This window comes from Dermacentor albipictus, chromosome 2 (genome assembly GCF_038994185.2).
Source record: "Dermacentor albipictus isolate Rhodes 1998 colony chromosome 2, USDA_Dalb.pri_finalv2, whole genome shotgun sequence".
Classification (NCBI taxonomy): domain Eukaryota; kingdom Metazoa; phylum Arthropoda; class Arachnida; order Ixodida; family Ixodidae; genus Dermacentor; species Dermacentor albipictus.
The window spans coordinates 124,294,815-124,317,722 of NC_091822.1; the positions used below are offsets into that span (position 1 = coordinate 124,294,815).

The 22,908-nt window shown below is 48.1% G+C and overlaps 1 protein-coding gene across 2 annotated transcripts in view; it reads right to left on the reverse strand.

Moving 5' to 3' along the window:
- LOC135910736 (beta-1,4-glucuronyltransferase 1-like) overlaps nt 1–21,715 on the reverse strand; it is a 113,971-nt gene extending 92,256 nt beyond the window's left edge. The window contains exons 1-2 of one of the 2 annotated variants that reach the window (XM_065442801.2): nt 21,279–21,715; nt 1,292–1,468 (exon numbers count right to left, since the gene is read on the reverse strand). The gene's annotated coding sequence lies outside the window, so the exon portion shown is untranslated. The remainder of the gene's footprint in view (nt 1–1,291; nt 1,469–21,278) is intronic. The other variant, XM_065442799.2, reaches the window with a different exon arrangement.
- Nucleotides 21,716–22,908: the final 1,193 nt, after the last annotated feature.

The following is a 22,908-nucleotide window of genomic DNA, read 5'->3' on the forward strand; positions in this document are numbered from 1 at the left end:
GTTCTCTGCTAGTGTCCCCGCTTCAGTGCACCCAGGAAAGAACTTTCGAGAGTGTTAGATAATTGTTAGAGAGTGTCTGAGAACTGGCTAACCTCCCCGTATTTCTGTCCATTCTATTCTAAGCATTTATAGGAAGTGAAGGGAGACAGCATCAAATTGCTCACTTTGTAGGTAACTGGTCTAGCAATGCTGAAATTCTCATCATTTTACGTTTCTTAAATTTCGATTTCATTAACCAGTGATTGCACCAGGACGACGCATTATCAAGACTTGCCTGAAGTATAAGAACGAACCTTCGGGGTTAGTTATCTCGCGAGAAATGACACAATCATCGACGAAGACAAGAATCGTAGAAGAAACAATGTTAGAAGGGTCGCTAATATAAATGAGAAACAACAATGACGTGGGCACGGAGACTTGCAGTACACCTGATATTACAGGGAAAAATAGTGAGTCTTGAGTGGTTACTGGAGACCTACTGGGAAAAATTCCGGAGAAAGTAATGAATTCAGTTTATTACGTTGGGGTAAATGCTTAGTTTGCTCAACTTCAAAAGGAGAAGGCTACGACATATATACTGTGTCAAAGGCTTTCTAAAAGTCTAAACAATGCAGTGTACGAAAGAGCCTCTATCGTAGATGCCTCTGTCTCAATCTATTCTTTGCCATTTTCTCTCTTTACTCTTTGTCATCCATCATCTTGTTCTTTCTTCCTTCCTTTCCTCCTGCCTAGCTTTCACTTCTCGTTGACTAGCGCCGTGCATGTATAACTTGTCTTGTTTTCTTTCTTTTGCTGTGTTACTTGTCCTTTACACGCAACGTATTCAGTACTAATTGCACACTTTTGTAGAGATGAAGGGCACCATTGCACGGGGGTAACGATGAACATAAGAAAGGGGACCCGATGAACTAGGAATGTGTTTGACTCAGGCTGCTGTTTGGTTCTGTTGGTGTGCGTGTTGGTTCTTGTGTGCCCTCCTTTCTGAAAAGTAGGCAGGTGTTGTGCCCCATCCGGAGGCCACTTAACAGCCTGCTATTCACTTTTTTTTCTCAATTTCACCATACGCATGTTTTCAAACCGAATCGTCGCCACTTTGCAACACTGCTTAGGTCAGCTGTCCATCTCTGAAGGGGTCAGTAGGCGTCTTTCCTTTCCTAGCCCAAACACCCAAGGAAGACACTGAGGACATCACCACACAATCAATCATCTGGATACTAGGCCACGCTGGCATCACGGGTAACGTGCAGGCCGACACAGCAGCTCGAGAGTTCGTACATAACCGAGCACTTACCACGCCGACTGCAGAAGACCCGGACCTAGTCGACCTCGAGTATTCAGCCATCCTGAACTACCACAGAGGGGGTCGGTCGTGCGCTGTGTTTCGGCGGCTTAGTTCGCGTTGATGCGAGACGCAGCACGAAGGCCAATTCGCTCGCTGTTGCTGCCGCTCTTCCTCGCCGTTTTGACTCTGCGGTCATAGAATGAGATTTATTCATGTTTGCTTGTGCGCGCGTGACACCACGTTTGTTAATTTAGTTAGTATGCCTACGTTTACAAGTTTGTACCGCCAATAAAACTACTATTCTTACAGCGCATAGTTGTCCACTAACTTGCTATCGCAATCGATACTTCACCTTTCGGGCGAAACTACGACTTTTTTCTCTTTGTATTAATGGACGCTAAAGTGAAAAATGGTTTCACCTGTGTTAGTAAATTACCGCTCTGCAATGCCAAAAACACTATTATCGCGAGAAGGCGTTGGGTAAGCCAGAAAAGGTGCAAGAACGGCAGGCTGGTGGCGACCTCGCCTTCAGTTTCCCACACGAGCGCGCCGTGACGTCATTGATATTGACGGCATCTGCTAGGGCTTAGTTAATTCTGTATAGGTAAACATGGACTGCATTGTGTTGCAAGTGAGCCGTATAGTGAAGATATAGCAAGTTTCAGGAACTTTTACTGAGCCAACGCCCGGCCCAAATACGACTTTGAGAATGGTACATTGAAATCTGTGACATCACACTGTGTACCGATGTTGGAGCTTCGTCGCGAAATTCAAAAGCTGAAACTTTAACCTTCATTTTCTCTTCTAATAATCAACATATTATCGCGAATGAACAACATAGTTTTTAAAGGATGCTTTATCATTCTAAACTGAGGCAGTGTTTCTCTCTAGGTTTCCTTGAACACTAGCTGCGAAACCGTTAGGTCGGCTAAGATCCGGAGATTTCGTTAGGAGCCACCGGATCTTGACCACGCCTATAACTCCAGCACCAAAGGACAATACTGCACCGATTGCTATCGGCTGCCGCAAAATAACTGTATACGGCTCGCTGCAACGGTAGGTCATCTGACCACGTTTAAGTTCAGCAGCACGGACACAGCCATTGTTTCTTCAATTTTCCCCTTCTGGTGATACGCTGATTCAATGCAACCGAGCACGCGGTCTCAGTATGCAGTGCTGCCTACAGTGAGAGGGGCCAAGTGCGTGGCTGGCGCTTGACACGTGCAACAAATTTAATTTGATTTTTGAGGCTGCTATGGTTTACCATCATGCTAGTCACCTTGTATTCGAGGAAAGTTTCCTTTTAAAGAAGAATCCTTTCTTGGCGGGTTACCCTCACTTTTCTATCCGTTCACGTTCCAATCCTGGATATAGTCGAGATAAGCTATATATAATTGCCTCTAGGGCCACTGAGTACACGCCACTGAGTATATGCCCCTGGATCCACAAGATATGTGATAACTTTGATGCTGCTGCTGCTGCTGCTGCTGCTGCTGCTGCTGCTGCTGCTGCTGCTGCTGCTGCTGCTGCTGCTGCTGCTGATGATGATGATGATGATGATGATTATGATGAGCACGACGACGAGAATGATGGCAATAACTGGTGAAAAAAAAATGGAAAGCCGCTTAAATCTCTATTTGACGTCGATCAAACGACGCTCGAGCGTGGTTCTCACAATAAATGATGCAGTTCATACAACCCATTTCCGCCCCCCCCCCAACTTGTTCAGGAAGACTTAATTTGTCCTCCATCGACAACTAAAGGTTGAAACCCCTTCCAGTTTTTAAATTCTCTGATGTCCGGAAACTGAGAGGTCGGATCGTTGAATAGAGACCGGCTTAGGTTCGAGTAAAAGTGGTATGTACACAAAGCCCGATGGCGCTGAGTGAAAGCACAAAGGCGGCCGTTCGTTTTGTCGAGCCCCGTGGTTCTATAGCTGGCCGTCTTGTTATGCCTGCGCGAGCACAAGCGAAAGCAAAAGCTACCACTTCCTTCCTGTAACCCCACCCTTCTCATTCTTTCTCTCCATTTTTTAATGAGCGTCACGGTCCCACGGCTCGTCATGCCCGACGTGCCTACCCCGCTAATTAAGGGACTGCGCGCCGCCGGGCAGCCACTTTTAAAATGCGTGTGCATATATATATATATATATATATATATATATATATATATATATATATATATATATACGCACGTTCCAGCCAAGTCAACGCATGTACAAACCAGGTCCCTCTTATGCAAGTGTGGCGCCCGACAAGTGAAGGTGCGGTACATCGATGTTTCTATAATGTAAGGAGACTAGAATGTCGGGCCGAGCTAGTCGGTACAGAAAACTATGCTTTCTGGGTGGAATTTTTCTGGCGCGCACAACGTGATAGGCCAGCTCAAGGCTTATACTACTTAACTACATTAATCCTCGGTGGAAAGGGAGGCATCAGCACTCAAATGCTTTGTTGACGTGGAACGGCTTACAATTAAGGTCAAGCACGGGGGTCGCTTGCTAAAGCCGCGCGCAACGAGAACGTGTAACACTAATATCGCTTATACCTTTGCAATCGTACTGGCCACGCGCCTTGTACTTTGTTGTCGTTGGGTAGAGGAAATGAGTCGTTAATCAGTCATGCATTTGTCTCGCGCGCAGATGGCACCGTTCTCGCGCCACGCATCTCGGAGCTCCCGCGCTGCTACCGCGCTCACGGGCTGCCGGCCGACGGAGCCGAGGCAGTGCTGGCCACGTGGTCCTCCTCCTCCTCGTGCGCCGCAGGCAGCTCGCAAAACAAGCTGTGCGACTTCCTCGAGCTGTCGGGCATCGCCACCGTGGACAAACAGTACTGCCGTGCGGCGCCGGGTGACAAACTTTCTCTCTCGAAAAGGTGGCTCACGAACAAACTACGGATATGTTTTACCTTTATTCTATCATCTCTGCTACCCCCTCTCCCTCTTATTTCGATTGCGGCGGGCTCGAACGGCGCAGGGCAGTCTCGGGTGCCACTAGTAGAGGACGGCGTCGCTAGAGGGTGCCACTAGTAAAGAGTTGGGGAGGCGCTTCTTTACCTTAATGCGCAAACACCGTTTGCAAAAAATGCAGGCCCACTATACGAATAAAGAGCGAGCCCGATTGCAAAATTAGACCGTAAGTCTCCTAGTAGCTGTTACATAAGTTAGGCACGTAACATTTCTAATGCGTGAACAAGTCTAACTTGTGCATTTGATTACGTCGTTTCTGTAACCTATAATGTCCAGACACCGTCTTCGGCATTACGTGTGTTAAACTTGCAATAATGAGACAACTGGATCAACAACGCGTTCTTTATTCCTGCCCCTCTATCACTTCTTTGAAAGCGAACGTTCGAACGTTCAAGTCTTCCTCCAGCCTGTAACGAGAGTCGACTGTCAACTGTGTTAGGTGTATTTGCAAAACGAATTAGAAGGCATATGCCTAGGTGTTTGCTCTCATTGCCGGTATGTCGCCACGTATTGGGCCCTTGCTGGCGAAGCACCCGTCAGTGCAGCCTCCAACCGCACACGTCAGTCGTTCTTTGATCGTATCGGAAAATACCTCCTCTCGCTTTACTTCTCCTGAGCTTTCTATTTTAGATATCCGAAAGGCGTCATGCACTTCTTCTTTTTCGTACTAAGGGGCTTATCGATTGCTCTGTCGATGGGCAGTGCTCATCTTGACTCAGCAAAATACACAATGTAGACAACCCCTTTGCAAAAACACTGGGCATCCTTTTATCTTCGCCACGTCCTTTCCTTTTTCTTTTCATTTTTTTTTCTTTTTCGCTCTGGTGTTAGAAGTGAACGTCGTCTTTCGAAACGTCAACTTTCTCGAGTCCGTTATCCGTACAAGGACCATTTTCAAAGAATATGCACGAACGCGCGAATACCGTCCGTGCTGTCAAACTTCGCATATATTGATCAAAATTGGTCAAACAAGGGACGTCAAAGGTCAGAGCCAACGTTTCGTGAAGAGGACTTGTTTTAGTCAGGGCCCTGACCAAGACAAGTCAAGTCCCCTTCTCAATACGTTGCCTCTGGTCTGTGACGTCCCTTGCAAGACGGCTGTTGTTAATTTGAAGTCTCCATCGTCCTGTGAGTCTGAGCTTTCTTTTGAAGATTGCGGGTTGATAACGCAAACTACATAGTCTAGTATAGGTGAGATATATCTGAAAAGATTTCAAAGCTAGCGCAATTTTTCGCGAAGAAAGCGGAGAAATGCCGATTAAGAAGAACGCCAGGCAAGGGGATGCATTCTCTCCAAAGCTATTCCCTATACGTGTTTGGAAGCCGCATTCGAAACGTTAGAATCAACGGGAACGATCACGTAGGCGGGGGCGCGCTGCTGTACAACGCGTTTAGTATATCGGCAGCAACGCACTAGCGTGCAAGATTGTCAGAACGGCCGCCATTTCAGCCGAACTTACAATCCGTTCACTGAGCCCTGATTTGATAGCGGAAGAGCTCGGGGCCCACAGCGACCATGCTGCTACGGCACTTGTGCGCGGGTACGTGCATTCAGGGCCAGGGCCGCGCCCGGCTTATATGTGAGAGCGGAACTCCGCCGAATCACGTCGATCGCGTCGATCTATCGATCGCCTCGGAAAACGACCGTGGAAAGTCAGTGACGGCGGGCCGCCAGACCCCTCAGCGGACGCGCGCGCTAACCATAGCGTGATTGTGCACGGCAACGGGCCAGTGCCTTTCTTTTATTTTCTGCTTGTATGTGTATATATATCCCTTTCTTTGCCGACCGATCCGTGACGTTGTTGTTACACTGTCTACCTCATTAAACTCGCTAAATTCATTCAGCACTGTGAACGCTATAAAGCGGCACTACTTATAATCGAGAGCAGGAAATTTGGCATTGCTCTCCATTGCACGTGCGCCTTCACATCGTCATTCGGCTGTCGTAATTTCGTAATTGAAGGGCGCGAACGCGCCTCCTCCCCCAGATACACAGAGGGGGAGGGGGGCAAGGCCTTGAGCTTGTTAGTGGCATCGGAAGCAGAGTAGTACACCGTTGGCAATCATACCGCTCCTGTCACGGCAGTAAGCATTTGCGACGACGGTATATATAGCCATTTTAATTACATTTCGATAACAATATATGACCGCCGCTACAAAAAAGCTTACAGTGGCACTAATGGCAATCGCCGTTAGTGACGTTGTGACGTCGCTGTCAGAAACGAAAAAGTCCCCTCGTCAAAACGTTGCCTCGACCCAGGATTCGCTTTTTTTCGCCCAGGCTTCGTCACTGTAGTGCTAGTCACGTTTTCTTGGCACTGGTACTACGAGACGCAATACACCGTAATAGTAGTTATCGCTGCCACTGAAGATCGACGCTCTGAATACACATTGCAGTAACGGGCAAGTCAGGCTTGTCTTGTACACCTAACCCTCACTCACCAAGTAGTCCCGATACCCTGCATTGCCCTCCGTGCACGTGTGGCTATATTAGCTGTGACGTGAATTACAGTGGTCGAACAAGGAACGTCGCTGAAGCCATCGTTTAGACAAAGGGAGTCGTCTTCGACAGGGCACCAGCGACATTCCTTGTTCGACTGTATCTCGCTGCGACTCGCATCAAGCCTCCATCTACCCCGCTGAACCTCATGTGTTGCTTGTGCATAAAGCTGTGAGATATTCGTTCCGGATTGCCATAAGCTCTTTGGTGTCTACGCGCTGCACGTTTCTCATTTAAGGGGATGCCATGCAGTCTGTGTGCACCGCACACCACAGTGCACTGGAGAGAAGGGAGAGAGAGAAGGAAAGAAGGGCGTTTTCGCAGCAACCCGCCCGTGGCTCGCGGATCGTTTGCTGATCGAGCCCGCGCTCACCGCCCCCCCCCCCCTTCCAATACCAACCTCCCCCACATCGCTGTTCCGGGACGATCGGGGGGCGCGCGGACACGCGATCCGCAGCCTTCCGTGGCGCCTGGGCGTGGCGCTCGGAAGCAAAGAATGGCCCCGCGGACCCAAACAACCGTGTACGGTGCAGCAGCCCGTTGCTCACACGATCGCGTCGGCGCTATACTTGCTCTGTCTATCGAGCCACGCAGGATGGACGTTCGGAGTCGCGCACGCAATGCAAGTTCGTAACTTGCGCAGTCGTCCCCCGTTGCTTGTCCTTGGATGTCGCTATACATTGGACGGAGACGAACGTGAGGAATGACAAGAGAGAGCGTATAGTTCAGGTTTTGCGTGGGGCAGGGAGGTCAGGAATTTAAAGGAGAATGCCTGCGTTTTCGCGCGTAGTCATTCGAGTATACGTATACTGTGTTTATATATATGTGTGTGTTTCCGTATACTATGTATACGGAAACACCACTTTGCTTAACGAAGAACGCGAATACATGCTGAGTAACAAAATTACTCGCATCGTGCCGTTATCCAAATGATATTTACAAGCTACAGCGGGAAACATTTTAATGATAAGGCCAGATGCGTATACGTGATTATACATAGGTTTTTCAGTTTACGTGCAAATATCTTGGATATACCAATCCAAGATACCAAGCTCACTTAATGTAGTATACTAATATACCAAGCTCACTTAATGCGTTGTGCAAGACGATTCTGCAGCTGAAGTGTGTGTAACGCTACTGTCCTTCGCTTTCGCGTTTGCTTTGAGCTGTTTGTCTGTCGTACCAAGGTGGCCAGTTTTCAATTCCTCAGTGCATGCTACACTCCCATTTAGGAACCGTGAACGTGCAGGCGCTGTAGCGTTAATTGGGCCCGGCTCACGAAATTGCGCAGGCGGTTCCACGCCATTGTTTGCTTCTGTGAACCAGTGGCAAAGATTGCGATGAAAAGCATCGCGTCTAGGACTAACCTGTGCTGAAAGTCCTGCTACTGACGGTGATGAAGTTGCGAGACAAATAGAGCCGGCAAAGTTGTCCTATAAATGCGTGCCGAGGTTCAGAAGATAAATTCGGCTTTTTTTCCCACATCCCGTGGTCCGTAAACTTTTGACGCCGACTGTACGTAAGCGTATTTTGCGCCATCCGAGATATATATGGTTACTGAAGTTTCACCTGATACCCGCGAAGGTTAACAGGAGAACATCGTCGAGCCGAATTTATGCAGCGGCTTAAATGTGCTGTTTTTGAGAGGTGAGATCGGAAAGGCGAGAGAAAGCATAGTTAATATACGCCACGGCAATTTCACCCTGAATACTCGGGAGCTGTTATCAAAACTTCTATATGGTGTCAAATAGCGGGGTGTGCAGTTAAGGCAAACACGACAAGGTTGCGTTTCGTTTCTTTCGAAATCCATGGGGCGGCAGACGGTAGAAAATGGGATATGGTTTCATGCAACCATTTCTACACATTGCGGTGACAGCCCATTTCACACTCTGTAAAGCCAGGCAACAGAGCTTCCTTTTTATCTCGGACATAGACATTATAGCCAACTCACTTGTGGTCATGCGCCAAGATTCACATTGTTTTGGAATCGCTCAGAGCACATGTCAAACACCTTGCTCGCGCCCCTTTCTACTTTCTCATCTCACTGCCAGAAGACCGACCATGCACCTGTTTTCGGCAGACGATACTGCCTTATCTTCTACACCTTCCATCAGATTACGCAGCTGCAGCGAGTTTGGTTTCCCCCTTGGGGCTTGGCCAAGCCACAAGTTCGACTGACAGTACCAGGAATTCGAACGAATATGGCGCCACTTTTATCACCAGCTCTCAAGCAACTTTTGCTGCTGCTGTTGTAAAAAAAAATACTTCAATCATACCCCTCTATACATTGATGGTTCAATCACCGTGGGCGATTCTGCAGGATCAGAGGGTTTCTCTGCGAAAGTCACCACCTTGAAGTTCAAGACATCGCACCAGACGACATCGACAGCCGCGGAGCTTGCTGCTGTTCGCAGTGCACTTCGCATAATTCCAGAGAAACCACCTAAAAAATGGAGTGTCTTCAGTGACTCTAAGACAGCTCTACATTGCTTGCTTTCTGCCTTATGCCGTGAAACCTATACGAACAACTAGTGCTAGAAATGCGAGAGCTCATTCATCGCCTCGTCGAGCAAAGACACGACGTCATATTTCAGTGGCTCCCTAGCTACTGTGGCGTGATGGGCAACGAACATCCCGATGAAGCTGCTCGACCTGATCATGAAGAGGGCGTGCAGTAACCAGTCAAGTCCGCTGTCAAGAACACATGCAGCAGCGAAAATTCGTCTGCTTGCCAACGACGTCATACAATCGTTGTGGAGCACACCTGGTTTCCAGCACACATATTCATCGACTGGTACCCTGTCGGCAAGTTCGTCCTCCACCTGGACTATCCCTACCCGAGACAACGGTTCTTTACCGACGGTGGCTTGGTGTCGCTTTTACAAAATAATTTGCTTTCCGCATCAAAAGGGAGGATAGTGCTGCATATGTCCACTGCGGAAGCGAGGAAACAATCGAACACGCTCTTTGCCGTTCTCCCCGATACAGCGCAAATAGGCAGTCACTCGCGACTGCGCTGGCACGTCTTGACGACCGGCCGCTTTCGGGGCCGACGTCCTGGAACGCTGAACTATACAGTCATCACACCTCAAGACAGTCAAGGCACTCTTGAAATTTTTTGCGTTCGAGTGGCCTATTAGATATGCTCTAGCCCTCGCAGACGTACCCAGCCTTCTCTATTCACTGTTCTTGTGTTTACGTTTTCTCCGCTCTTTTCGTTTTTCATTTCCCCTTACCTTTCCCCCAGTGCAGGGTGGCAAACCAGAATCTTCTCCAGTTAGCCTCCCTGACTTTCTTACCCCGTCTCTCTCTCTCTCTCTCTCTCTCTCTCTCTCTCTCTACTTGCGTGAGATTCGACGTTCCGAAAAGCACTTGCCATGACACATCGATTACTCGATGACGGATATGTGAAATAAACAGTCTGACGACCCCTAGGCAAGTGGCGTGGGAAATGTTTGTAGACAGAGAGAGGAGCTACAGTGCCTCCGCTAAGAAAAAAAAAAGCTCCATGAGTGTTTGGAGCCAGGACTGCATAAAGAATAAAAAGTTCTCTGTCACGGGCTTGTCATCGCGAATGGAAATAGCGAAACGCTTTTCACTAAAATATTAATAAATGGAGACAGAGAGGAAGATAGCGGGTGAGAGAGAGAGAGACGTTTTTTAATGGACGTCGGAGACGTCTGCGTAGCGGTACGCCTAACATACTCCTGCAGAAGGCAAAGAGTAACAAATGAAATGATTGCGTGTGCATCTGTACGGTGAGTGAGTGTGATGTAATGGAAATAGTGCACGTGTGCGAGACAGCCTTCTGCATTTCGTGCGGTAGACAGACGATACTATAACTTGCACGAACTTTCTGTAAGTATATACACCATACCGTGGCATATATAGCTACTGCTGCATAAAGTCACGCAACCCCTCCACTCGATGGCTTGGCTGCGTCCTCGTGGTATGACGAGACTTGCGCCTGTGTACGCCGACAAGGCACATATACAGCGCTTCTACTTATATGCGACAGGCCTCGGCATTCGGGGCCGGCGGGGAAGCGAATATTTCCGTCGCCACGCGAAGTTCCCCGACGCTTGCCTCACTCAGGGAGAGGACGTCGACACGCGAATGTAACGTGTACGCGCGGATTCTTCGCTTCTTGGGCAATCACTGCATCCGGCGCATTGATGCACGGTCTTGCGTAAAAGAAAGGCTTCTCAGACATGCAGTCGCGGGGGCAGGCCGCTTCGCAGAGCTGGCGACTGGTTGCCGACGGAGACGCTTTGCTGTTTCCCAAGTTCAGACGGCCTGCATTCGTACTATACTCCGCTTCATATGTGGGGTGTGCTGTTCCAATGTTGGCCGGCCTTGAAGGCAAATCTACTTTGACTGCTGAGAAGACAGCTTCCAACTCCAGTAATGGAGGGCGTCTCTGCGACTTCACGCTACATTGCGGCGACAAGAAAGAAAGAAAGAAAGAAAGAAAGAAAGAAAGAAAGAAAGAAAGAAAGAAAGAAAGAAAGAAAGAAAGAACCTTTAAAGAAAGCACACGTTGTCGCTGCACTTTAACGCTTTCCGCGTGCGAAGACTGTATGAAAAACACTGCGTAGCTTACATTAAGCGCAAAGAAAATGCGACTACATTTTCTTTCCTCTTTTTGTTTGCAGGTGACTTTCGCGTTTAGCTCCCAAGCATTCTGCTCAGCCGTCCTCTTGCATCAACAACAAGGAAGCTTGCAACATTCCTGACTTCGATGTTGTATTTGCGAAGCTCTCTCTCTTTTGCCGGCTTCGCCAGAATTAGGACGAGATTTAATATGACTGCTGTCCACTTAGCTGTCGATAAGGCCACCTATTATAGAGTATTGGAACATTACCATACATTGGTACATATTGAACCTATTTGCTCCCGAACTAACGTTTCTGAGACCAGCGGCCACACCGCAGAGGTTGCGCTCGCGACCAAAGCGTAGTAGCACAAAGGCGCACAAATAATTGCATGATCTGACACAACATTACGTCTACAAGTTATAGCTATTTGTACCACACGAAGTAGCCATTCCGCAGGGAGTGTCGTCGATCAAGAACGACTGCGCTGCGAAAGGCTCGGAGTGAGACTGTTATGACCGAACTACTTGCGTGGCTTCCACCACAGCATTGCCAGCTAATTATGAAACGGAGCATAACAGGTTTAGCGTGAGAGATGTAGGGGAGACGCTGGCTATATATTGCTACATATGCGTTCTCGGAAAGCAGGCAATAGAAATGCAGGTTTTTCGCCTAAAACTACATCGCCTGAAAGGACTTGCGATACCAAGTAAAGGTATCTCGAGTACACTTAGCTGCACTTCATACGCTTTAGGCACTTTATGCCTTGCGAAAAGGGTATCGAGTACACGGAGCCGCTGATGCACGTTCTCTCGTTCAACCAACCGCCTCTTCAGCTGCACGTTGAAGAACTTGCTATGACTCTGTGTTCGCTGAGCCGTGGTATTGTAGCGCCATCTAGCATGTAATCGGCGATATCAAGACACTTGCCTCCGAGATCTCGACGCAAGCTTTTGTTTTTGTTTCTTTTTTCGTTTTTTGTTTTTACTTCGTTTTGGGTGATTAGGGCGTACGGCAGAAAAGAAGCGTCGTACAAAATGATAAGAATCAGGGTAAACACTAATTATGCCATATCGCTACTAAAATATTGCCTGATCACGCATTTCGGAGGCACATATGACGCATACAAGGCTTCAGTCAAGAGGTTTTATTAGTAAATTATCCTCGTACAATACTGAAAAGGCTGCTCCTAACGTGTGCAGAGTTTTGTTAAGCCAGAAATGATGCAAGGATGAAAAACGCGCGGCGACGCCACATTGAAGTTTCTCCACCAGCTCGCCCTGAGGTGACGAATTCTGACGGCGTCTGTTCGGGCCTAATCATTCTTTTTTTTATCAGTAATGATGGACCGAATGGTGTCATAGAGCAAATGCTGACTGAGCAAGCTTCAGTAACATTTACGGAGCCAAAATGATTCAGATACGCAAAAAATATTTCGAAGTCTGTGATCTCAGACTGACGTGTTAGAGCTGTTGTTTCGGCGCAAAATTCAAAAATGAAATTCAAGCCTTCATTTTCTCTCCTGATAATCAACCTAATTTCATGAAATTAGCGAGAATATAGTTTCGAAAGAATACTTTATCAGTCTAAACGAAATTTCTTGCTTCTATTATCACGTTGCAGTGACGGAGAAGAGCAGAGTATAGCAAAAGCTGTGAATCACAAAACTAACTCTTTATTGGGCGAACGTGTGCCCACGAAAGCAAGTGACACTCAAAGCGCTACGATAGCGGCGAGCACCGTCGACGATCGTCGAAATCTTATCAGCGGGTCAAGCGCGTCAACTTTATACGTGACTCGTCAAATGTTCCAGCGTAATTTCTGGTGCCTGCGTGCCTTCCAGAAAGTAGCAAACAATTCGCGTCGCGCGCAAAATAACGTTACGGAAGGCTCGGTGACAAGAGACAACGGATCGAACCATAGAGAAAGACATCATAGAACTATCGATAACATTCGAGAAACTTCTGATACATGCAGACGCGTCCTGCGCCAAGTGATAGCGTTTAACGCTTGTTAGCCAGTGAAAAGCGGTCACTGGAGCAAGATAGAGAAGTATGCGTGTCACTTCTTTGTGTCCCTTTAGATATATGTGTACAAGAATATTGCAAGGCATTGTACATTGTACACGAACTCTCCCCGCAGTTGCTGAACACGTGATTCTTACGAACTGCTTTTATTGCTGGGCATCTTGGCCTGGCATAAGCACTTCACGTGGTGCTATGCTGACAGCTCCGACGGCGACTGTCGCAGTGCCTCGACGTAGACATTCCACGTACATGACTATGATTCTCGGATAATAAATTATCGCGGAAGTGAAGTTATCGTATCATAATCCTATATGTGTCTACGAAAGGTCGAATCCTCTCCCAGTGATCTCCAATTAGTACTATCTTGCGCCCATCTCATGTGCGCAAATATTCTGCTTTCTTCACACCATCTGTTCATTCTATAGGTAATTCCATAGAGGTTCCAGAAGATGGCGCGGGAGAGCTCAATAGAGAATCTAGCTTCAACATGCAGGGAGCTCTCCTATTCAATAAAGTCGAGTCACAGATTCTAATGACGTTATCTTGCTTTCGCACATATGAAAATCTAGATTGCAGAACGGTAGACTCGCCGAGGAGTACTACATTAACCAAAGACTACCTTGGTTATCACATAAGACCATCCATGCTTCGCTTTTTCCAGCATACTTATTCCACAACGCAAACAGCTTTCCACATAGAAAGGATTCAACTTAGAACACACCCATTTCGTGGACACAACATTTAGCACAACACTGCAATGTGGATTGCGCGCCATAACAGAACACAAACGAGTAGATGCGTTACGATGTAACACAACATTAACACATATTAAAGCATCTGCAAGGCGCGTGCGCCTCGCAGTTTCATCACTGCGAAAACGAGCCAGCCAGCGAAAACGCGGCCTCGTCTAACATTTCCCGTCACGTGGCGCCTCGATCGTTCGTCCCGTCGCAAGACTAATTGCCATCGTCCCCTGCCCCCGATTCGCCCATCATTGCCACGCAACCACGTCGCCATAACAGTCGCAATACGAAACGAACGTAACACGTCACGCAAACTAATTTCGCGGGCTGCGCACGATACGCCGGCAAAGTGGCGGTCTTCGAAAGGGCGTGTATATAGTACGCGTAATGGCATCCGTTGGAGCCATCACAGCGCGCTTCTGTGTCCATCATTGGCTCCGTAGGGAAAAAAAACGAGAATTCCCGCGGAAGAATTCGTTACACAGTTGCTGCGTTAGCGTGTTCGTTCCTTCCAAAAAAAAAAGAAGGGGAACAAAATGAAAAGTACGGACAAAGAAAACCATGTTTTGTTCCTACACTAATCGGCCGCAATCACGACTCACGGCGCTGCGCGCGGTTGTTGCAGCTGCTTATTTGGGACGCCATTCAGCCCTTGCGTGAGGTGAGTGCGCTATGGGGAGACGTTGGGCGACTGCGGTCTTCTTTGTTCTGTCAAGCGAAGCCGCGCGAGAGAGTACTAAAGAGTGCAAGCGTATAAGAGACACGCGCTGCTGAACGTAGTGGCGCATTTTTTCGTGCTGCTGTTTGGGGCGCGCCGCAGACGAGTGCTTGTGCAGACGATACTTCTGATGGACCGCGTGCCCCGGACATTTCAGGCCCGTGCAACGCATGTAGAAGAAGACCTTGCACGGCCTTGCGTAACGATGTGTCGTGACACAGTATGGGCGCAGCATAATCTTCAACGCCGGCGTGCCTGTACACCCTTGCGGTACGTGTATTTACATCGCGAGTATGTTTTGCTGAGTATATATAGGCGGCGAATGACTCGCACGAAGAAACGCTGCTGCCGTTTATTGAGCGACAAAAGCCTGGGAAAGATGGTTGCCGATGAGCCCTTTGTTCCAGCGTAATCGGAGAACGAATGAACACGAACGAACGCACGAACGAACGCATGAACGAACGAACAAATAAACAGTTCACGAATGCATGTGAATTGTTTTACTGCAAGTACTACTAATGCCTGCCCTGCGTGCGCAAGATAGTTCATTGGAAAGCCTAACGGGAAAGCTACGGGGGCGCGTTGGCAGCGTTCGTAGCAGAAATGTCCCAGAAAGCAATCAACTGCAAAGTCAGAGATGACACTGTTCCGTAGATGCTGACCACGGGTGTGTCGTGGTGGCGCTGCCCTAGATCACGTCCAACGACGTTTACTGTGCACTCTCATGCTATAATTTCCGAATTCGGGCTTCGTTAATGTGGGCTAACCACCAAACTAGAACAAAGTGTGTTTCGGTTGATGTGTGCCTTGCCTTTAGTGGCATGCAGTGCGCGAGTAAAATATTTTCCGGAAAGCTCCAAACTACTATATATATATATATATATATATATCGTATATACCACCATCTTATATACCGTTGCCTCCATCTTTATTAACTAATTGGTTTCACCACTGCGTGGAACTGAACAAGAACAGAGCGGTTATAACGCGATTTCTAAGGGGGGGGGGGGGGGAGGAGGGGGCGGTCGTACAAAAACTTCATAATTTAGAGCAATCATTTGAAAAAAAAATAATATGTACTAAAATATTTAAAATCGTAATATAAGTATGTGGTAGTAAAGAAATGATAGTGTTGCTTATATAAAGAAGAACTGGCCTCTTGTCTGTGATGTAAGCAGCTTCCTTTTTGATATCACATGATTTGACATGACATTTTGGTATGGCATATGACTCTGTTGCGCAATTCTAATTACACAGATGGACATATTTGTCCCACTGTCGGACTTCCGCTGTCTAAGGGAGCCTTATTTATTCAGTTAAAGTGCATTGCTTTATTAAACATCTTGTTGGCAGCTGTTTAGTAAAAAAATTGTGCTATTATTTTAGGTTTTCTACATTTCAATGCTTATATATATTTGATACACATAGTCTTGGTTAATCAGGTTTATTTTTGTTTGTTTTGAGCAAGACACTCACACTTCCTGGCCTTTATTGCTTAGTAGGACAACGGCCAAGCACTTACTTTTTTTTTTTTTTGCAAATCAATATTTAAGCCGCAGGTGGAGAGGCAGTTGCTGTGTTAAAGACTGCACGCCCTTCAGACTCAATGACTTGCTTAATAGACTTGCTTGCTTAATAGGGGATTAATAGACTCTGAACAAGAACATTTAACTGCTACATACTATTTTTTTGTTATTGTTCTCTTTTGTCAATTTATTCTTTCACTTTGGCCTTTATTTTGCTCCCCCCTTATCTCGAACTATCTTGAACTACGTATATACTGCAGCGTCGGCAATCATACTAGGGTGAATTTCAGTGACTGTCGTTTGCACGTTCAATTTATCTGCGAATCGTCATAACGTGACAATCTCACCGGCGTCCAGAAACTTTTTGTGCGCGGATCTATATGATCGTTTCTTCGTCCTAGCTTTGTTCAAAGGGGCCAGTGATTTGTGAGGTTGAATAAGACGAGGCGTACTGCTAAGTTCATTGACATTACAGATCTCTATACCTTGAGGAACGCGTCAGAAACGCTACGTGTGATCACGGTGGTCACGAGGAGACCCTTCAACATGCTCTGTATACGACTCCCCTCGCCAGTATATGCAGATGATCGCTCGCAACTGCGCGGATACGCTTTTATCTAAGGTCATTAAAAGAGCAAGTCATTCTGCAACGCCAGCCTCATTAGCCGTCGCAGCATAGGGCCACGAATGACAGCTAGAGCCTTCTTTTTTTTTCTATTACAACAGACCTCCATGAACTTCTGCAGCCTCAATCGGTTTTCACTTGCTGTGCTGTGCGTGAACCTGTGCTGCGAGAGCGTGCAGCTATCAGTGACAGTCTGTGATCATGTGTCTGTGTCTCTCTTTCCGTCCTTTTCATTTCATTTCATTTATTTTTCCCTTAAAGGCCCGACGGCATTACATAAGGGGGGAGCAAAATCAAGGTCAAAGAGAAAGAATAAATTGACAAAAGAGAACAATAACAAAAAAAGAGTATGTAACCGTTAAATGTTCTTGTTCATTTCTACTGCAACCGATGTCACGGGTGAAATAACGCAGTGCCACCTAAGAGACTTGAGCGATTTCATTTTCTTTTTAGATTTGCAGTGTTGCTATACTATAATATGGCACTTGGTGGCTGCGAATCTGTGAGCTACAGTGTAAACAATGTGGCGTTGTTGCTGCATCGTCCGTGTTGACATTGACGTTGCCGACGCTTCTACGTTGATTTTCACCAGCCACCTTATTCTCGGCGCACCATCTATTGTCCGCATCTGCAACATTTGACGGTCAGCATTATCAATGTCACGCACGCCTCCTTTGTGCTGTCGACTCTGTTTTCCCGAGCACGCCAACGAAGTCTTGCACGCCGACCCACCGCCATCATTGCCCGGAACAATTCCTATGCGAAGCCACATACTGCAACCCTTGTACGCTACAGCAATGCTCCTTCTAGCCTCCGAAATGCACGCACAGCAGCCACTGCTCTCAGAGCCTCTGTGAAGCGCAATGTGTAGCACTAATTGCCGGGCACTGCTGTAGCGCGGTAGCGCCGTGGTTAGCGCGCTCGACAACCCGAATGCACGTGGCTTCACTGGCCTGGACTCAAATCCTAGTGGAGGCGGTTGTGAAGAACTTTCCCCGATTCTTTAGGCTCTGGCAATGGTGATGGTGGGGATGACGAGGTGGCTTGACGACGATGCAATTCATCATTTTGTGCCGCCGGTGACGACACAGGTCGTTGTCAGCGTAACGGCATGGACGGACGGGCGGAAAGGGTAAACCCGATTCTTAGCACTTAATTGCTCTCGCATTAAAACAAGAACTGGCTGATGTCGAGTCATATTATCGCTGTGAGAACCAGCATCAGCGCAGATACCTTTAGAAAAGGGGGGAGGGGAGGGGGCAAAGTGCACTGTCGTGCTTATTGCGTAGGCGTGTATACTACTGCGACTCGGATGGCAAGCAGATATTACGTATAGAAATTGAGATGTTAGAGACATCATGTCCACTCTTGGGAGTACGTGAACGGCTGAGGCGAAAACAGGAATACAAGGTCATATAAAACACACTCACGAGACATTTTTTTCTTTATCTTGAACTACGTATATACTGCAGCGTCGGCAATCATACTAGGGTGAATTTCAGTGACTGACGTTTGCACGTTCAATTTATCTGCGAATCGTCATAACGTGACAATATCACCGGCGTCCAGAAACATTTTGTGCGCGGATCTGTATGATCGTTTCTTCGTCCTATCTTTGTTCAAAGGGGCCAGTGAGTTGTGAGGTTGAATAATACGAGGCGTAGTGCTAAGTTCATTGACATTACAGATCTCTATACCTTGAGGAACGCGTGAGGCTACGTGTGATCACGGTGGTCACGAGGAGACCCTTCAACATGCTCTGTATACGACTCCCCTCGCCAGTATATGCAGATGATCGATCGCAACTGCGCGGATGCCCTTTTATCTCAGGTCATTAAAAGAGCAAGTCATTCTGCAACGCCAACCTCATTAGCCATCGCAGCATATGGCCACGAAAAGACAGCTACACTGTAAAAAAATTTACACCCTTAAACGTGGAAAAGGGTGTAAATGTGGCTATACCTGACACCCTCAGGGTGCCTGTTATATAAATCACACCCTAAAGGTGCGAGTTATCGACACATTTACACCCTTTTCACTTATGAGGGTGTAAATTATTTTACAGTGTAGAGCCTTTTTTTTTTGTCTATTACTACAGACCTCCATGAACTTCTGCAGCATAAATCGGTTTTCACTTGCTGTGCTGTACGTGCACCTGTGCTGAGAGAGCGTGCAGCTATCGGTGACAGTCTGTGATCGTGTCTCTGTGTCTCTATTTCTGTCCCTTTTCATCCTTCTTACCCACCTCTCTCTCTCCTGTCTCCCAATGGAAGTTAGAAAACCGATTTTTTTTTTTTTTTGTCCTGCTTAACCTCTCTGCCTTTCTGCTTTCTATTGTCTTTCTCACTCACATTTATTTCTCTAGTCCTCGAACATGACACGCTTTGTCAATGAACGAAACGCAATTGTCCGGAGTGACTCACCTCATTTGCGTATTGTGACGCCGTGTTGCGCACGTGCTTCTGAGTGAGGAGCACTCAAACGTACGCGGATCCTCCCCCCCCCCCCCTCACCCGCAAGCACGCATCCTCGCATCTCTCACCTTGGACTATATATAGTCGTGAGCTTGATAAGTGTTGCGGTGCAGGCGAACGTGCGGCGCAAGATCTGCCGAAGGAGGCACGCAGCAATTTTCGCGTTTATTATATTCGTCGTGTGTCGCAATGGCGTCAAGGCGTACAAGTCCAACGAAACGCAACCGTCGTAGTGACGTGAGATTGCTATTGGCTCACGTGCGTGAATTCTGCGGCGACGTCACGTGATGTGAGTAATACGAGACGGCAGTGAATGCTGTGTCGCGGGACACCCGGCTGCTGCCGGCCGGTCGTCCCGCATGAATACACATGGTTGACGTTTTTCTTAGCCGCCAGTAGATCCTGGCTGCAGACTACATTCGGTTCCCTGATCGCTGACTTAAAGTTCCCCTCCCCCCCATCCCCCCTCTTTTCTTTTATGGTGCTCTGGATCTACGCCTTGGTGCAACGTGTATACACATTGAGGCAACCGCCACGTGACATTCTTGCGAAACTGCAGCGCTTTCCACACTGCGGCAAACATACGGCAGTTAGCCATATACTAATAACGTTTTAGGTGACTGCAGGCGCCGCTAGTAAAGACCCGGTAAAAATTACCTGAAATCACTAGAAAGGATATTTTCCTTTAAGGGAACACTGAAGCAGTGAAAATGCTAAATCAGCCTTTTTGTCCCGATCTCCACCCTCACATGGATGAATAGTGAAATTATTATTATTATTGTTATTAGTATTATTATTATTGTTATTATTATTATTCAAAGCAGAGGAAGCCGGACAAGGCGCGAATTACCAGAAGAGGAAAAGTATTTTAAACAAAGAAGAAAAAGAAACGCGAACTTCGGTTCAGGGGATTCCGCGAGTGTTAACACCCCCGCACTTTGACTTCGTCGGCAGCGGGGCGCCCGAACGCAGCTGGGAAGTTGCCCGTCAGTTACAACCCAGCTGACAGGTGCCAACTCGCGCGCGCGTGTGCTTGAAACACGAACGGCTGCGCAGCAACGGTGCTGCGTAAATCATTGCGTTTAATTAGACTTATTTCCATGCTTTCCTGACGCGCGCGCAAGAAAGCGACACCGCAGTCTGATGAAGGAGGTCGCAATTTTAATATGTCCTAGGAGGATCGCAAGTACTCGGGGCAGCCTTACGGTACACAAAAGAGCCGATTGACATCGACCTACTTTCATCTGCTTTAACCTCACACACACACACGCACGCACACGCAAATACACAAACACACACACACACACACACACACACACACACACACACACACACACGCACACGCACACGCACGCACACGCACACGCACGCACACACACGCACACACACACACACACACGCACACACACACACACACACACACACACACACACACACACACACACACACACACACACACACACACACACACACACACACACACACACACACACACTGTAAGTGTTCCTGAAGTAAAACACGCCTGTCTCGACGAAGTTCGCCTTTTGAGACCACGCTGCAGTACGAGAGCATTCTGAACAAATACGCATCAGTTTAAGGTACCCACGATATGGAACGGAACCACCTGAGAGCTCGCAAAAAATCGAAGCGCGTGTGGCATCCTTCACCGTAACGCCTCCTTCTTTTTCTTTCTCCTTCGCGTCTTTACAGGTGTAATAAGTAGATCGCTCACATGGACGCATCGCCTTCGGGACCTTAAGAAAACTAACAGAGAGAAAGAAAGGCGACAGGAGCTGCAGATAGTTAGCGCTGGTCACTTGCCTGGCTCTCGTCCCGAAGCGAGAACTCCGAGAGCGCGCCAAGGCGGCGCGTCGTCTCCTCCTCCTCCTCCCGTACTCTGCCTGCTGGCTCCAACCAGGGAATCGATGAAGCTTAGTCGGTGCGGCTGCTTCTGCTGGGCTGCTACTGCGGCGGGCCGAGGCGGGAACCGAAACGGAGGCAGAAACGTCGCCGTCTGGCTGCTCTTCGACGGTTTGTCTGCGGCCTGTCGGATGCTGAACTTAACCCCCTCGTCGCTCGACGGCGGCGTTTGTTGTTCCTCTCGCCGGACAACCGTGCGTTGTATTACGAGAGCGAGTCGCGGCTTTTCTTGCGGGGCGTGTTTCGAGCGCAACGCTCTCGACACCGCACAGGGGAAAAGCGCCGCCGAGCGGCGCCTCTTCGGTCACCGCCGCCGCCGCCGTCGACGACGACTCCGCAACGCACGCTGCCGGCGTCGAAGCGGGCGCAGCGGTGCGGAGCTCCTTCTCGGCCGAAGGATGTCGCTGCCGGCCGCGCGGTCGCCATGGCGACTCGGAGGGATATGCGGTCTGCCGGCGGGCGAAGGCCCTGTGGCGTAGTGCGTTCAGGAAGAACAAGATCAGGAACCGGCTCGTTGTGAATGAATGGAGAAAGGCGCATTCATCGCGAAAGCGTGAACGTGCGTAAACATGGTGCGTGTGTGTGTGTGTGTGTGTGTGTGTGTAATAATAATAATATTTGGGGTTTTACGTGCCAAAACCACTTTCTGATTATGAGGCACGCCGTAGTGGAGGACTCCGGAAATTTTGACCACCTGGGGTTCTTTAACGTGCACCTAAATCTAAGCACACGGGTGTTTTCGCATTTCGCCCCCATCGAAATGCGGCCGCCGTGGCCGGGATTCGATCCCGCGACCTCGTGCTCAGCAGCCCAACACCATAGCCACTGAGCAACCACGGCGGGTAGTGTGTGTGTGTGCGTGGGTGTGTAAGCGTGTGTGTGTAAGCGTGTGTGTGTTTGTAAGCGGGCCTGTGTTTGTAAGCGCGCGTCTGAAAAATGGAGAAACGAGCTTTTCCGCAGCGCAAGGAAGCAATGCAGTGAAGGTGACAAAACGCGCCAATTACCGCAATCTATAACTTGGAATGTATAGTATCACGCCCATCTCGATAACCTCGACTACACTTCCGCAATCGCTCCGCAGAGGAATACTTTAGTCCGACCCTGTCAGTCCCAGGAGCCGCCAATCGGCACGTGCAACAAAGTTGAAGAAATATTTTTAGTCCTACCTTGCCGCGATTTACTACAAGAAAGGTGAGGACCTGACTAACACTGACGCCACTACAGATAGAGGAACTGCAAACGGTTAGGACTCCAACAGAACTAGAACCACGACAAAAGCACGGTGAAATTTACCGCGCAGTCAATACAATGACCAAACAACTCTTCAAATACGGCCTTGATGTTTATGTCAATGCGACACAACACAAAAAGCAGAATGTTCAAACGAGCTGTCAGGCATTATGGGAAAGAAATGGGGTCAGCTTAGTTATATATTAAAAAAAGAAAAGCGACAGAGATACTTAAGATTGGTTACGTGTGAGAATGCGAAAGCATTATTGACACTTTTTGCGGAGCAGTTTGTTCCAGAGAA